Source organism: Callithrix jacchus, chromosome 4 (genome assembly GCF_049354715.1).
Source record: "Callithrix jacchus isolate 240 chromosome 4, calJac240_pri, whole genome shotgun sequence".
NCBI classification, from domain to species: domain Eukaryota; kingdom Metazoa; phylum Chordata; class Mammalia; order Primates; family Cebidae; genus Callithrix; species Callithrix jacchus.
Genome location: NC_133505.1, coordinates 2539083 through 2550470, shown reverse-complemented (window position 1 = coordinate 2550470; position 11388 = coordinate 2539083). Strand labels below are relative to the sequence as shown.

Genomic DNA, 11388 nt, shown 5'->3' with positions numbered 1-11388 from the left:
TGGAGGCTGCTGGTTTGTGTTGCGGTCACCACGCTAAACCACCGCTGGCGCTCAGACCCGCGGGACGCCCCGCAGCGCCGGAAACAAAACGGGGAGGAGCATCCCCCTGGAACACCGCGCCAGCCGGTCCGCAGGCTCCTCCCCGCCCGTCCTGGTTAACTTCGGGCCGCTTTCTCCTTACCTTTCACCCCAAGTCAGTCTTAGAAAGAAATGTAAGAATTAGTCCATTGTTTCCTTTTCACGTATTGGAAAACCAAGACCCACGGAGAATGAGCTTGGGTGGTTCAGTGCTCCGTGACTGAACAACTGTGGGAAACTGGCCCCAGACAACTAACAAAACCTGGACGGCTGATCAGAGCCTAGCGAGTCACTGCAGAGGGGAAACCGGAACCTTCCCTTCCTTCCGGCAGCCGCTGGATCCATCCCTACGCCTGGAGCGCAGATGCCCGAGGAACATTTGTGGCGTTGCTGCCTGGCTCCCCTTCTCCATTCTCCGTTTCCTTCTGCTTTGGTCCTCGTGGTGATTTCTCACATTTTGGCATTTCTGAGTAGAGAGGCTTTGAATAATCAGAACGTTTCTTTCAGAAATCTCTAAATTAAAAAAAAAAAAATTCTTACGGTTGGGTTCTGTGAATGGTCTTGAGTAAATCGCTAAACCTGATGAAATTGTGTATAAAATTTTTGTCTGTGTGCCTGTGTCATCAAAACCTGAAAGGATCATTTTCCCAGCCACTATTAACGTGCTGCACTTACATTTTGTGTTTTCCCCCCAACTATCCTTTGCAGTCAGGGATTCTACCTCCTACCTTTTTCTCAGGCAGTGGTCTCTGCCATGCTGAGCCCAGTGGGCAGTTAACGTGGAGTAACCATGACTTCTAGGTCCTCTACTGACGAGCATTACTTTTTTTTTTTTTTGTAGATTTGCATTTTTAAAATTACTGCAACAGTGATAGACACATTAAAAAAGTCAAATATTTTAAAAGTCAACATGGCAAAAAGTGAAAAGTTTCTTCATCCTCAGTTCCATTCCTCAGAAAAATTCATGCCAACAGTTTGTTGTATGTACCTCCAACCTATTTTTAAATGCACATATAAAATTGAGTATAATTATATGCAAATATAGCTGAGTCACGATTATAACTCATTATAATTTGCAAAACTTAGATCATATTAGACTACAATTCAGCAAGTGACTGGAATTTTTTTGTTTGTTTCCAATTTAAACTAAATCCTCCCCCAGAAACTGCCAAGCCAACATGAGATGTGTGCCTCTCCCATTCTTTTTAGTGGCTGTAGATAGAGACTATTCTGATAGACGTTGTTGAAAGATATGCACCCCAGAGGGGTGTTTATCGTGAGATTCTCTAAAGTGTGTCAAGATCCTTTCCTTGCACTGTGCTTTCCAAGGCCTTGGGAAGACGTTGCTATGTATGAAATATATGTTGTAAAATTTGCAAAACTATGCTATTATAGTGAAAATTAGTTAAGACAGCTGCTTCTCCCTACTCCAGCTTATCCTCAGATACATCATACATCATAGAGTGCCCATAATTTTATGTTGATAACCACTATTCTTTTTCTTAAAGAGGACTTTCTAAATTATGAAGATCCTCACAAAATCTGGATCTGCCCCGTTGACTTCCGGAAGCGATTTATGCTCCTAACAAAAGTGCAGCACAGAGTGCACAAATCTCCCTGAATTTTATTTTGTCCATTACTCCTCTAGCAACAAAGCGTCAGCTTTCATGTCAGCCCAGTCTCACTGAAGCCTGACTTAACTCTTCCGGATTGGAGCAACTAGAACGTTTATTATCAAGGAGGTATTTAACCACGACTATAGATGTATATTCTGCTCTTACGGTTGGTCCCATGGTGTAATGGTTAGCACTCTGGACTTTGAATCCAGCAATCCGAGTTCGAATCTCGGTGGGACCTTTCAAAGGAGAACGTTTTACAGTTACTGGGTTGGCTTCTGAATGTGGGAAAAACTCGTTCCTCCACTTCCTGTCGAATTCCCTTTGAAAACACCTTTGTGGCCGCGAAACACAGTATTGGACTCTCCTATCCAAACATAAGTACCGAACTCTTCCACTTAGAAGTGATTCAGCTTTCAAAGCGTATCAAATTCACGGATTTGGAGACAAAGAGAAAGACGCTGCTCCTACCGACTCAAGAAAAGCTCCAGCAGCAACGTGGAAACCCAATTCCTATAATGGAGACAAAAGCTTCCTCAAAGTTCCCTAGGTTCGAAGCCCTCCTCGCCGCCACAACTGAATCTTGCGCGTGCAGTTGGCCGAGCCTTGGTCTCGGGCGTGTTATTTCGCTGTGGACCTCGCGCGCCCGGGGTCACTTCTCGCCGCTTTTCCCATCCCATCCCCCAGCTCGTCGAGACAGTTCACCCTCGTCTGCTTTCTCAATTCCCTGGTCCTTGTTAGTCTCCCCACTCACCCCACCTGCAGCGTCTGGAAATCCCCCAAAGCCGGCAGCCCCGGACGGCTCGGGTCCTGGTATCCACGGGGTCCGGCTTTCCAGCCGGAGAGAAAACTCGCCTCCGACCGTACCCGGGCCTCGCTGCGCCGGGAGCTGGCAGTCCCAGTTCAGGACCACGCACAGGGAAGGGGCCCCACGACTCGTGTGGGAGATGGGGCAGAACGACCTCTAACCCTAACCCTTCAGCCCCTAGTCCCAGGGTGAAAGGGGGGGACTCCTTGACCGGGTCTTCTCAGACACTGCCAAACACTCCGTCCCAAGCACCCGGGAAACAGTCCCTTGGAGCTGAGGGTCAAAAACAGGAAATGTACCCGTTGTCTCGCCTGCCCCGACCTCTGTGTGTAGACCAGGATCGAACTGGAGATAGAGCTTTTGAAACCAGGAAGGTCCCGGAAGTTCCTACAGAGACTTGTTTGCCTGTTAGCGTGAGGTGGGAAATGTGGGCAAGGTGAGGGAAAGGTGCGCCATAGAGGACAGAAAGGACAGGAACTAACTTAGAAATAAGCATTTGTGTTTTGTAGAAATTAATTTCTTCTATGATGTAAGAGGCAACTTTCAAATCTGATGATTTATTTTCAGATTTCTTTCACATTTTGATTTTTTTCATACAGACCAAAAAACCAAGTCGAATCTTACTTTCACCGAGTCCATTAAACCATAAATAATTCATTAGCTCATGTTGTGAATTACCACTGGCTACACAGAGACTCTGTAGCTAAGTCTGCAAAACTTTATGAAAACATTATTTTGACTCCCACGATGTGTGCTTGGTGGTACTTCATATGCTCTGTAACGCTGCTAATTGTCGAAGGAAACAACATTTTCTTCTTGTGGTGTTGCCTTAGCTAGCGTGGCCCCGCCTTCTTTCCACTTTGTCGATGTGCATGTGATGAGACCTCACCCGAAGTGTTCTCCCTTTTCCTAATGGCCTCTGCCAGCCTCTTCTACCTGCGTGGGATGCTTATGACCCCAGCCATTCTTCCGACCACCACCATAGCCAGCCTGTGCATAATCATTATGATCACATCCATCTTCAAACATTCACTTATCCTAGCTCAAACCAGTAACTCAGACTTTACCCTGAACCTCTAAATTAAGGTAATGGTCAAGACGCGATTGGAGATGGTGCCTGCACAACATGACCCAGAAGTGAACAGAAGGCCAGGGAGCAGCTGCTGTGAGGAGGCAGAAGAAGCCACCGGTACGGGGAGAGGCTGGGAGCATATGTAGATGCTCCCCCTGATGCCTTACAGGTTCTCTGGGTCTCCAATTCCTTTAGGAAGCTGAGGAAATCCCTGTATTTACAAAAACTCCTCCCTTGAGCAAACTTTAGTTAGGTTTCTCTGAGCCCGCCTCTCACCTAGGTCCCATCCCCAGCTTGTCCAATCCAGTTTCAGCAGAATCTAGTTGAGCCTAGTTTTAGTAAGAATTCTCCTAAGCCAATTCAGTAAGAATTCCTCACCTCAAAATCCTTTCAAATTTCTCTTTTTTCTCCCTTGTTATCTAATCAAGTTCCTCTAGTATTTTCTCTCTTTTTTTTTTTTTTTTTTTTTTTTTTTGAGACAGAGTTTCGCTCCTGTTACCCAGGCTGGAGTGCAATGGCGTGATCTTGGCTCACCGCAACCTCCACCTCTTGGGTTCAAGCAATTCTCCCGCCTCAGCCTCCGGAGTAGCTGGGACTACAGGCACGTGCCACCATGCCCAGATAATTTTTTGTATTTTTTTAGTAGAGACGGGGTTTCACCTTGTTGACCAGGATGGCCTCGATCTCTTGACCTCGTGATCCACCCACCTCAGCCTCCCAAAGTGCTGGGATTACAGGCTTGAGCCACCGTGCCCGGCCTCCTCTAGTATTTTCTATCAAATGGTTGTCTTACCCTGACTAGTGGCTATGGATCCCCAGCTGTCCCTAATGTATTTGGATTTGAGTTGACTTAATCTCTCTCCCCTATTGCAATTGACTGGAATAGTCTCCCTTGCCTACTTAACTCCATCTGGTACCATTTTTCTTTGACAGTTTTATCAAAGAAGGTATAGGCATATCCTGGGAAAACTTCTTTTCCAAAGATAAGATCCCACTAAGGATTCAGAATATGATCAGCTGCAGAGAGATGTGTTCAGAATAGGGGACCAAGCAAATTATTGGTAGCTGATTTCCTGAGGAAATAAAAACAGACTTTAAAATCTGTCCATGTCAGCCGGGCACGGTGGCTCACGCCTGTAATCCCAGCACTTTGGGAGGCTGAGGGGGGTGGATCACAAGCTCAAGAGGTAGAGACCATCTGGCCGCAGCATGGTGAACCCCTATCTCTACTAAAAATACAGAAGTTAGATGCATGTGGTGGCATGTGCCTGTGATCCCAGCTACTGAGGATGCTGAGGCAGGAGAATCGCTTGAACCTGCAAGGCAGAGGTTACAGGGAGCTGAGATTAGGCCACTACTCTCCAACCTGGTGACAGAGCAAGACTCCATTAAAAAAAAAATCCATATCAAAAAATGTGATACACCACATTAACAAAAATGCAGGATAAAAACTATGTGATTATCTCCATAGACGCAGAAAAAGTATTTGACAAAATTCAACACTCTGTCATCATAAAAACTCTTGAAAGATTAGGTTTAGAGGAAATGTACCTCAACACAACAAAGGTCATGTATAATAAGCCTACAGTTAACATCATACTCAATAATGAAAAGTTAAATGACTTTCCTCTAAGATTAGGGACATGACAAGGATGCACACTCTCAGCATTTCTTCCTAACATGGTACCGCGGGTCCTAACCAGAGCAATTAGATAAGCGAAAAATATAAAAGTCTTTCTAATAGGAAAGGAGTTGAAATAAACTCTGCTTGCTGACGACATGATCAGGAAATAGAAACCCTGAAAGATACTACAGAAAAGTTAGAACTGATAAATTCAGTCAAGTTGCAGGATACAAAATCAACATTAAATAATCAGTAGCATTTCAATGTAATGACAAAGTGTCTGAAAAGGAAATTTTTTAAAAATCCCATTTACCATAGCAACAAAAATAAAACACTTAGGTGTAAATTTAACAAAAGAAAGACCTGTACACTGAAAACTATAAAACTCTGATAAAATGACTAAAGCACATATAAATGAAAAAGATTCCATGTTCATGGAAGAATTAATGTCGTTAAAATGTCCACAAATCTATCTACAGGTTCCATGCAATCCTTGTCCAAACTCCAATGTCATATTTGACACGAATAGAAAAAACGATTTTTAAATGTGTATGGATCCACAAAAGACCTCAAATCGCCAAAACAATCTTGAACAAAATGGACAAAGCTGGAAGCGTCGCACTCAGTACTTACATCCGTTATAAAGTGATGGGAATAAGGCATGGTACTGGCATAAAAACAGAAACACTGACCTTTGAAAGAGAACAGAAAGCCCAGAAATAAACCCATGTATTATTGTCAATTGAATTTTGACAAAGGTGACAAGAACAGCAAATGGAGAAAGGAAAGTGTTTAATAAATGGTGCTAGGGGCCAGGTGTGGTGGCTCACGCCTGTAATCCCAGCATTTCCGGAGGCCGAGGCAGGCGGATCTCCTGAGGTCAGGAATTCAAGACCAGCCTGGCTCACATGGAGAAACCCCGTCTCTAGTAAAAAATACAAAATTAACTGTGCATGGTGGCGGAGGCCTATAGTCCCATCTACTCAGGAGGCTGAGGTAGGAGAAATACTTGAACCCAGGAGGCAGAGGCTGCAGTGAGCTGAGATCGCATCATTGCACTCCAGCCTGGGCAACAAGAGTGAAACTCCGTCTAAAAAAAAATAGTGCTAGGAAAACTGGTTATACACATGAAGAAGAATAAAATTAGCTTTTATCTTATACCATACATGAAAATCAACTAAAAATGGATTAAAATACAAGACTGGAAACTATAAACCTATGTACTAGAAAAACACGTGAGGGCCGGGTGCGGTGGCTCACGCCTGTAATTCCAGTGGATCGTGAAGTCAAGAGATCGAGACCATCCTGGTCAACATGGTGAAACCCCGTCTCTACTAAAAATACAAAAAATTAGCTGGCCACGGTGGCGCGTGCCTGTAGTCCCAGCTACTCAGGAGGCTGAGGCAGGAGAATTGCCTGAACCCAGGAGGCGGAGTTTGCGGTGAGCCGAGATCGGGCCATTGCACTCCAGCCTGGGTGACGAGAACGAAACTCCGTCTCAAAAAAAAAAAAAAAAAAAAATTATTATTATTATTTTTTAATGACTCCAAAGCACAAGCAACAAAAGCTATAGCAGACAGATGGGATTGCGTCAGACTAAGAAGTTTCTGCTTTCCAAAGGAAACAACAAAGCGAAGAGACAAACTGCCGAATGGAAAAACATTTGCAAACCTTATATGTAATAAAAGGTTAATATCCGAAATATATAAGGAATTCCAACAACTAAATAACAAGAAAACAATCAACCTGATTACAAAAGAGACAAAGGACCTGAACAGACATTTCTCAAAAAAACATATACAAGCCGGGCTCGGTGGCTCAAGCCTGCAATCCCAGCACTTTGGGAGGCCGAGGCGGGTGGATCACGAGGTCAAGAGATCGAGACCATCCTGGTCAACATGGTGAAACCCCGTCTCTGCTAAATACAAAAAAAATATTAGCTGGGCATGGTGGCACATGCCTGTAATCCCAGCTACTTGGGAGGCTGAGACAGGAGAATCGTTTGAACCCAGGAGGCAGAGGTTGCGGTTAGCCGAGAATGCGCCATTGCACTCCAGCCTGGGCAACAAGAGTGAAACTCCGTCTCAAAAAAAAAAAAAAAAAAAGATATACAAATGGCAATACACATGGAAGAAATGCTTAGCATCAGTAAACATTGAAGAAATGAAAATTGAAGCCACAATATCACTTCACACCCATTAGGATAACTTTGTTTTGCTCTGAGATGGAGCCTGGCTCCACTTCCCAGGCTGGAGTGAAGTGGTGATATCACGGCTCACTGCAGCCTCAGCCTCCTGGGCTCGAGTGATCCTCTTACCTTGGCTTCTCAATTAGCTGAGACCACAGCTATACACCACCACCATGCCCGGCTAGTTTTTCTTTATTTCGTAGAGATGGGGGTCTCCCTATGTTACCCAGGCTGCTCTCAAACACGTGGGTTTGAACTCTTGGGCCCAAGCAATCCTTCCACCTCGGCCTCACAACATGTGGGATTACAGGCATGAGCCATCACACACGAAACACTTGTTATCATATTTCATCTTTTTGATAAAAGCCAGCTTTTTTCATCGAAAAGATGAAAGATGATAATAAGAGTTGACGAAACCATGGAGAAAAGGCAACTTTTGTACGTTGTTGGTGAAAACATAAAGTAATACAACCATCATGGAAAATAGTATATAGATTCCTCAAAAACTAAAAATAAAATTACCTTATGATCCAGCAATCCCACTTCTAGGAATCTATCCAAAGGAACCAAAATCAGTATGTCAGAGAAATATCTGCACTGTCATGTTCATTGCAGTATTATTCATAACAGCCGCGATATGGAATCAGCCTAAGTGTTCATCATCAGACGGAAATATAATGTAAATGTGCTAGGCAGGGTGCAATGGCTCATGCCCGTAATCCCAGCACTGTGGGAGGCCAAGGTGGGTGGATCACCTGAGGTCAGGAGTTTGAGACCAGCCTGGTCAACACGGTGAAACCCCATTTCTACTAAAAATGCAAAAATTAGCCCCGCATGATGGCACATGCTTGCATTCCCAGCTACTTGGGAGGCTGAGGCAGGAGAATCACTTGAACCCAGGAGGCAGAGGTTGCAGTGAGCTGAAATGGCACCGTTGCACTCCAGCCTGGGCGACAAGAGCAAAACTCAGTATATATATACATATATATATATATGGAGAGAGAGAGAGAGAGAGACAACATGTTATATATACAATGAAATACTATTCAGACTTCAAAAAGAAAGAAATTCTGTTATTTGTCACAATGTGGATGAACCTGGAGGACATTTTGCTAAGAGAAATAGCCAGACCCAAAAAGACAAATACTTCATGATCTCACTTATACGTGGAATCTTAAAAAAAAAAAAAAAAAAATATTGAACTCATAGAAACAGAAGAATAATGGTTACCAGATGTTAGAGTATGGGATGGGAGTTGGGGAAGGGATACAGTTGTTGGCCAAAGTGGTACAAAGTTTCAGGTAGACAAGAAGAATGTTTTGAGATAATTTTAAAAGTGAAATTAAATTTAAAAAAATGTCCAAGTTTCGAGATGTACACCTGGGAAGATCGAAGATGGAAACTGGGCAGGAGCAGTAATCCCATGCCTGTAATCCCAGCACTTTGGCAGGCTGAGGAGGAGGGATCAAGCCTAGGAGTTGGAGACCAGCCTGGGCAACCTGGTGAAACCCCATCTGTACAAAAACAAAAACCAATGCAAACTAAAAAAGCAGTCCCAGTTACTCTGGAAGCAGAGGTGGGAGGAGCTCGTGAATCCGGGAGGTGGAGGCCACAGTGACCCAAGATCATGCCACTGCACTCCAGCCTGGGTGATAAGAGTAAAACCAAGTCTCAAAAAAAAAAGCCTGGCGTGGTGGCGTGTGTCTGTAGTCCCAGCTACTTGGGAGGCTGATGCAGGAGAAGTGCTTGAACCTGGAGGCCGAGGTTGCCGTGAGCTGAGATCAAGCCATTGCCCTCCAGCCTGGGTCAGAAGAGTGGAAACACTGTCAAGAAAAAAGAAAGAGAGAGAGAGAGAGAGAAAGAAAGGGAAGGAAGGGAGGGAAAGAGAAAGAGAGAAAGAAAATTCTAGGTGAATGGATGTAACATGTAGATACTTCAGCCAGGTACAAGCCTTAAGACCAACATAGGAAACATCTGGATACATTATTAAATCACAGATCCAGGAACACACACACACACACACACACACACACACACACACACACACCACTGAGGTCAATGCACTGGATCATGACCAAGGCCCAGAATTCTTCATTCATAACAAACACTTTGGCTCATTCTGATGAAACAGCCTAGAGTAGGGTGAGTAGAACAAGAATTTTAATTATTACTGGCTAAGTGTGTAGACGAATAAAATCCTTTTAGAGGCCATTTGGCAATATCTATAAATATGTCAAATGTGTATATTCCTAAGAAGACACAGCAAACTCACTTATAAAAATTTATATTGCAATATTACAGATACATTCAAAATTTTATTTATGTATATATGAAGTTACTTGTTGCAGCATAGTTTATAATAGCAGAACATATGGAAAACCCAAATTGCCTAATAGGGGCCAGTTAAATAACATATGGTAACCTGTGCATTGGGATATAATGCACCCTTAAAAAAGAATAAGCTTTCACTTTTTGTGACGATAGGCAAAGCTCTCCAAGATCTATTGGGATCTATTGGATAGGGAAACGGAGCAGGATAAGGAACAACATGTATAGTACGTTGTCACTTGTGATATTTCTTTTTGAGATGAAAATAGAAGGCCGGTCATGGTGGCTCATGCCTGTAATTCTAAAACTTTGGGAGGCTGAGGTGGGCGGATTACCTGAGGTCGGAAGTTCGAGACCAGCCTGACCAATGTGGAGAAACTCCATCTCTACTAAAAATATAAAATTAGCCAAGTGTGGTGGCACATGCCTGTAATCCCTGCTACTCGGTAGGCTAAGGCAGGAAAATCTCTTGAACCCAGAAGACAAAGGTTGCTGTGAGCCAAGATTGCACCATTGGAAGCAGAGTTTGTGGTAAGCCGAGATTGCACCATTGCACTCCAGCCTGGGAAACAAGAGCAAATCTCTATGCAAAAAAAAAAAAGAAAGAAAGAAAGAAAAAGAAGTATATATTTTATGTAATATACATTCATATGTGCTTAGTATAATCCTGGAAAGAATTAATGACAGTGGCTATCTGTAAAGAATGTAATTAGGTGGTTGGGGAATAAGGTTGGGTGCAAAATTTTATATAGCTTTATACTTCTGGAATCATGCGAATGCAGTGCCTATTTAAAAACTCAAATAAAATGAAAAATATGTGTATTTTCTCCGGAGGCCCATGATGGCAATCACAGGTAGAAACTACTCAGTATGGATATTCTTCTCTGTCTTGGTTTTGGAGGCATCTTTAGATCTAACTGGGAATGTTGTGTGGAGTATACTTTTCAGTCATGCCACCTCTCTAAGCAGACACAAATCCTCCTCAAAGCTAAGCAGAAAATGATGGCTAAGTTTTTTGTTGGGGGAGGGCCCTTTAAAGTTGTCAAACAGTAAAAATTTCAGTAAGGTTAAAATCAGGCTGAAGATACCTGCAAAACACAGTTTCAATAATTTGTTGTACATATTCATGTGGATGATTTTTATTATTTACTTCAAGTGTATTGGCAATAGTTTTTCTAAAGTCCTCAATTACTTCAGTTGCTTCCTCAAAAGAGCTGGAAACTCTATGGAGAACATAAATACTTCTTGCCCTTAAGAAGGTTAGCCTCTGGGGGGGAAACTAAACGCTACCCAAATGTCTCAACTGGCGGAGCTAACTTACAAATATGATCAGTGTTGCAGAGGAGGAATGGTCCCTCAGATTTGAGGACTCTTGTACTCAGAACATTAGCAGAGGCCAGTTAAGATACATTTAGTAATTTATTCAATTTCTTGGAGAATTAATCTACCAAAGATCAACACTAACTAGACAGCATTCAGACCCATCCTTTTAGAGGGTTAAATAAAACCTCAGGGAACGACGAGGATGGGATTCGAACCCACGCGTGCAGAGCACAATGGATTAGCAGTCCATCGCCTTAACCACTCGGCCACCTCGTCACATGATAAACGTGGCAGAGTCATTTTCTTCCTCCGCACAGTTCGTCCTGTAATAATACGATTTCTAATCACCCT

General features: G+C 43.3%; 2 non-coding genes across 2 annotated transcripts; one reads left to right on the top strand and one right to left on the bottom strand.

Moving 5' to 3' along the window:
* Positions 1–1863: 1863 nt before the first annotated feature.
* On the top strand, positions 1864–1935 carry TRNAQ-UUG (transfer RNA glutamine (anticodon UUG)). Its single transcript has one exon. It is a non-coding gene; the product is annotated as a tRNA-Gln (tRNA).
* Positions 1936–11231: 9296 nt separating this feature from the next.
* Positions 11232–11313, bottom strand: TRNAS-GCU (transfer RNA serine (anticodon GCU)). Its single transcript has one exon. It is a non-coding gene; the product is annotated as a tRNA-Ser (tRNA).
* Positions 11314–11388: the final 75 nt, after the last annotated feature.